We start from the raw sequence: 6,076 nt of genomic DNA, 5'->3' as shown, positions 1-6,076 counted from the left end.
AATGATTTCTTGTGAAAGTATGTCTGAAAGACTGCCCTAACCCAGGTTGGAACGTCTCTGGACAGATTGGGAGCAGGCCAGTGTTTCACTCAGTATTACAGACAGCCGTGAGTTCCAGTAGCACTATGCCTGAATTCAGGTATTTTGGAATCTATTTATTATGTCGGTTGTGATTCCAAGTGATGAGTTTCCCGATATGAACAATAATAAAATATCTCCTGTGTTTTGGATATTGGGGCCAACAATACCGTGTGAACTCCGACTATTTCACATAACAATGCCTGCATTATCTCTGAGAGCAACTGCATTGTTACTATATGTTGGGAACTAAAATATAAATTCATTACAACACTTTATGATACAAAAACAAAAGAAAACTACATGTTATTTTATATTGAACCGAGAATATTTGCCTCATTTTTGTCCGATCACAATTAAATATTCAATGTCAGTATTCAAATGAATACATTCTCACTCTAACATTTCGAAAGTTGTTTGGCTCTGAACCATTACATATTCACAGTGAGCAAACAATTCAACAATCAAATAGATTTAGTGTTCTTATGAATTAAAATATAATTAGCAAATTTAATTTTTCACTGAAATGTATGAGCTTTAGCTAATTGCAAATAATTTAAAAATGACAATTCAATATGCACTTCGAATATGATTTGTGTTATTAAATTGTATTTGTTACGAAGCCAAAGCACGTGGATCCATTTTAAAATGAACATTGTTTTCTGAATATTGAAGTAAACTCAAGTTGCTGGCTCAGCTGCCCAAATGGAAGGGCTGGGAGATGAGCTGTTACAAAATGGATACATGCAACAATTGGCAGTTAAATGGATACTTGAATTTTGGTTGCTGTTTTGACAACAATTCAAATTTAACCAATTAGTTTAAGCTATGCCCGGGATACCAAAACCCAATCGAGCTTCAATTTATTTTTTTGATGACATCAGTCCAGTGAAAGGGAACGATGTTGGGGCTATAAAAAAGAGTGGGCATTTTGAAAATTGGTTAGAGCAACTGCCACCGAACAACAGAGCAACTGCTGTAGAGTCAAAGATCTAACTGCCTATCTAAAATCTTGCTCTCAAAGAAATCAGAAAGCAGTCTAGCAAAAAGATACCTTTTGCTGCAAAACATATTCGGAGTAAAAAGAAATAAGTCCAGAGTGTGGTGCTGGAAAAGCACAGCAGGTCAGGTAGCATCCGAGAAGCAGCAGTATCAACATTTTGGGCAAGAGCCCTTCATCAGCGCAACGCTCTTGACTCTAATCTCCAGCATCTGCAGTTCTCACTTTCGCTTAGTAAAAAGGAATAAGACGACCCAGTGAAATCAGTGGGTAAGATATTGAATACAGCAGAGAAGGTAGAGACTGTGTAGGCATGTGATTACGTCAATGCAATATTTATTGTGTGTTACTGGAACAGCATGTCAATAGGTTTGTGCTCAGTTAAGGGAAGCAATGTTCAGTTTCTTAGTAGTTTTGTTCGGAAAGAAAATTACTACTTTTCTTTAAAAAGGTGGCAGTTACGTGTTCCCTTTTAATCCCTCACACTTCCAACAGATGACAAGGTGAGGCGAGCGTTTCTGTGTGTTTAGCTTCATTTAGTAGTGGTTCGACCTCTGCATTTTAACAGATTTAGGGTTCTTCTGGTATTGGGCAGGTTTGAACAGATTTGGGGTACCAAAGCGGCCAGCAGATTTAAACACTTGGTGATTAGTGTCGTAAATCTTTAAATAAAACATAGGTGAATTTGTTTCAGTTTGATTACATGTGGTCGGTTAAATTAAAAGAGAGGGAAATGGCTCTTAACATTGCTAAAGAGGTTCTGAGGTTTGAAGATACTTCCCAACTTTGCCAAGGAAGGTTAGAAAGACAGAGGATAGATATTATTTTGGAATTAGCAAACAGATTAGAATTGCTTTTAACCAGAGACATAAGAAAATTGAAATGGACTTGGTCAAACACTGAGGTATATCAGAGAAACACAAGTGCAGCAGAATTAGAAAAACGTAAACTGTGTATGAGCCAAACGGAAGAGAAGAAAAAGAAAGGGAGAGAAGGATATTAGCTGAGCAAAAAGATAGAAAGAAGAGAGAGAGAGAGAAAAGGAGACTGAAAAGAGAGGGAGTAAAAGACTGAAAGAGAGAGAGAAAAAAGGAGAGAAGTTTCTTCGCTCAGCAAAGACAGAGATGAAGGAGAAAGAGAATGGGAGAGAGTGTGAACTTCAGTAGTTGCAAATTAGTCAGGAAAATCAAGTTCAGATGATGGAAATGAAGTCAAGAGAGTTTATTGTGCTGGAGGGGTTCATAAACGCATTTCCAGAGTATTTACGTGATGAACAGAAACTTCAAGAAGTGAGAAGAGCAGCAGAGATGACCGAGAAATGTGCATTGATACATGACGTGAAATTTAGTTTCAGACACGAATTTCATCCGTGTGAGGAATAAAAATTGGAAGCAGGCAAGATCCTTCACTATCAAACAAAGAGTCGAGCTCACTTCGAATAGTTCTTCATTGGTGATAAAAAGAATTCCAAGAAAATGAAAGGCCTCAGGTGTTTCCATGGTGGTAAGATGGGACACAAAAAGTCATAATGCTGGTCGTGGAAGAATGACATTGTGGGAAAAGATGTGGCAATAGAGGATAATCCAATGGTATTAGGGAAAGTAGTAAAGGAGATCCAAAGAAAAGCCAAGGAGCTGCAGGAGAGTGCACAGCCTTGGCAGGGGTGGGATATTGAGTTAGTTGCTGATCTCTGTAAAGACTTTATCTCTGTGGGAAAATTTTACTCAGAAAGATCAGGAAGAGACTGGAAATAAGTTATTATTTCATGAGGTATGGGAACTGGTCAGTCTGTGATAGTAATAGATGAAAGTATTTTCACGCTTTCCGACACGTTACCCGAGAAGGTAATAATCTGTTGAATAGATAGGCAGAAAGTTAGCATTCCCCTGTGTAAGATCAGGTTGGAGAGCCAAATCAAGACTGGGGAAGTAACTGTAGGCGTGATTGACAGTATGTCAGTTTCAGGAATACAATTTGTTCTTGGGAATCATTTAGCAGGATCCAAGTTGGGAGTGACACCCCTTGGAGTGGAGAAGCCAACGGAAGATCAGGGAACTAATGAGTTACAAGAAGAATACCATGGAAGTTTTCCAGACTGTGTCGTAGTAAGTAGACACTGTCATAAGTTACAGCAAGAAGGAAAGACGAAGAAGTTGAGGTTCAGTTAGCTGACACACTGTATGATGTAATGGTACAGGAAAACCCTTAACAGACAGTGGGTGAGACAGAAGTGTTTAGTCCAGAAAGGCTAAGAGACTTGCAACAAAAAGATGAGAAGATATATATTATGACACCAACTCAGCAAAGGAATCAGAATATATTCCTGAGGGTTATTGTCTTAAGGATAGAAGCCTAAAACAAAAGTGGAGACCCCAGCAGGTTAGTGCAGAGGAGAAATGAGCAGAGGTGCACCAGATTGTGTTGCCTGTCGCATACAGACAGGAAGTGTTATGGGTAGAACATGAATTACCAGAAGGAGGTCACCTAGGTGTAAGGAGGACTCGGGCTAATGTACAAAAACACTTCCTTTGGCCTGGCATGCACAAGAATGTGGTTGAATATTGACACACATGTTATTACATGCCGAATGGTAGGTATGCCACAGGCAGTAAGAAAATCAGTAGCTTTGTTGCCAATTCCCGCATTTGAAGAATCTTTCACACGGGTTATGATTGATTGTGGAGGTCCCCTCCCTAACAGTAATTTGGGAATTCAGCACTTGCTAACCATAATGCATGCATGTACTAGTTTTCGGAGGCAATTCCATTACGGAGTATTAAGACAATTAGGATGGTCAGGAGTTGTTAGCTTTCTTTACCCGTTATGGGCTACCTGGAGAGATTTGATCAGGCCAACGGTCCCATTATACTGCTGAGACTCTTAAGGAGGTCTTGGACAGCGTACAACACTTTAAACTACATAAAAACAAGGACTGCATCAGGAATCCTGATGAAGAGCTTTTGCCCGAAATGTCGATTTTCATGCTCCTAGGATGCTGCATGAACTGCTGTGCTTTTCCAGGAGCACTCTAATCTACAACACTTTAAACCAAGTCCGTACCATCCAAAATCCCAGGGAGCCTTGGAAAGGTGGCATCGACCCTGAAGACAATATACATTCAGAATACACTGCATGATTGGATCAAGGTATCGAACTTGTATGGATTGCCATGAGAGATGCCCCACATGAATCTTCACCGTTTACTACCTTTGAGTTAATATTTGGACAGGAAGTGAGAGGGCCCTTGTAACTAAAGAATTGGTAGAATCGAAGTCAGAGATCTCACACTTGGATTATGTCGCAGTGGTGATGGAACAATTAAATCGAGAAGGTGAGTTAACTGAACAGCACCTGAATACGGCACTGCATAGAGTGAAGCAGTTGGCAGATAGAAACTATAAAATTCAGACGTTTCCCAAGGAGATGATGTATTAGTATTGTTTCCAGTAGTAGGTTACCTTCAGAGGCAGGTTTAGTGGTCCCTTTCAAATTGAGAAAAAGTTGAGTCAGGCAAGCTATCTGATAAAGATACTGGACAGAAAGGAGCTGTATTGGGCATGCCATCTGAATATGTTGAAACCTTACTATGATAGAGACAGGGAATTGGCAAAGCAGATGTTATTTATTGCTCTGCCGAGTGACAGATCAGATCCAGTTCTCATGGAGTTTGATGTGCCTCAAAGTGCGTTAAATAATAAGAAAGTTCTTAAAGTATGGGCTGAGAGAATTAGCTATCTGTCTCAGGAGCAATCGAAAAGTTTGTTGAAGCATTGTGAGGACAAATGCAGGAATAAAATAGGAGGACTAATACCATGAGGTGCATGAGGTGGAAGTAGGGAATGCTGTTCCAATAAAACAATACCTTTACTGGCTTAATCCTTTCAAAGCCCAAAAGGTCCAGAAGGAAGTGAATGTGATACTCAATGAAGACATCATAGAACAGAGGCAGAGTGGAGTTCGCTGATCTTGTTAGTTCCCATAGCTGATGGAACTCAACAATTTTCTTTGGACGATTGGAAGGTCAGCGTCGTAACAAAATCGCTCTCATCGCCAATACTGAGTTTGGAGGACTGTACAGAGAAAGTTGGAAAAGCCAGTTGCATCACAAAGTTGATTTACTGCATTGTTACAAACAGATATCTTTAATAGAGAAAGCAAAAGAAGTTTCTGCAATTGTTAACCCAAATGAACTGTATCAATTCAAAATAATACCCTTTGGAATGAGGATCACACCAGCCACATTCCAAAGACTCATGAACAAACTTGTGGCCAGATTAAGAAATAACCTGATGATGCGGTGATCTTTAGCCATTCATGGAAAGATCACATGTGACAGTTGGCAAAATGCTTTGAGTGATTCCTAAAAACAAAGCTGGAATTAAACATAAAAAACCCATAATTTTTGACATTCTTGGGGCATAACATCGAACATGGAAGGAAGATTCCAAGGAACGCGTGGACGAAAGCAATTGAGGAATTTCCTTGAGTATGGAGAAATTGGTGCTTCGAATTTTGGGGCTGAGCAGATTCGACAGGACGTTTGTTCCAATTTTCAGCAGCATGGGGGCACTACTGGCAGATTTACTAAAGAAGAACATGGAATTTCGTTGGACAGAATAGTGCCAGGAGGCATTGGAAAATTTACAATCTATATTAACCATCACATCAGTTTAATTATATTTGCAGACATATATTTGCAGATACATTCTGTTTTGCTCAAAAGGGCACACACTGCAAGCAGTCAAAGCAGGCAGTTATTACATTAAATATTTTGTTAATTCCACTTTGGAAATAGAACAAGTCTAACTCAAGATTGGGACACAGACAGATTCTGACTTCACACCTTTAATGTATTGTCTGAGCTGAGATGACACCGTTTGTTGTAAAACCTTAAGTTATCATGAGAAGATGACTTAAATGAAGTTCTGGGATTTACATATTAATGAACCGAAAACTGCAACCCATTCTAAAAGATGAAAGAGTTAAAAATCCAGGTTT

This window comes from Chiloscyllium punctatum, chromosome 17 (genome assembly GCF_047496795.1).
Source record: "Chiloscyllium punctatum isolate Juve2018m chromosome 17, sChiPun1.3, whole genome shotgun sequence".
Classification (NCBI taxonomy): Eukaryota; Metazoa; Chordata; class Chondrichthyes; order Orectolobiformes; family Hemiscylliidae; genus Chiloscyllium; species Chiloscyllium punctatum.
The sequence above is the reverse complement of the archived record's forward strand: the minus strand, read 5'-3'. Positions refer to the sequence as shown.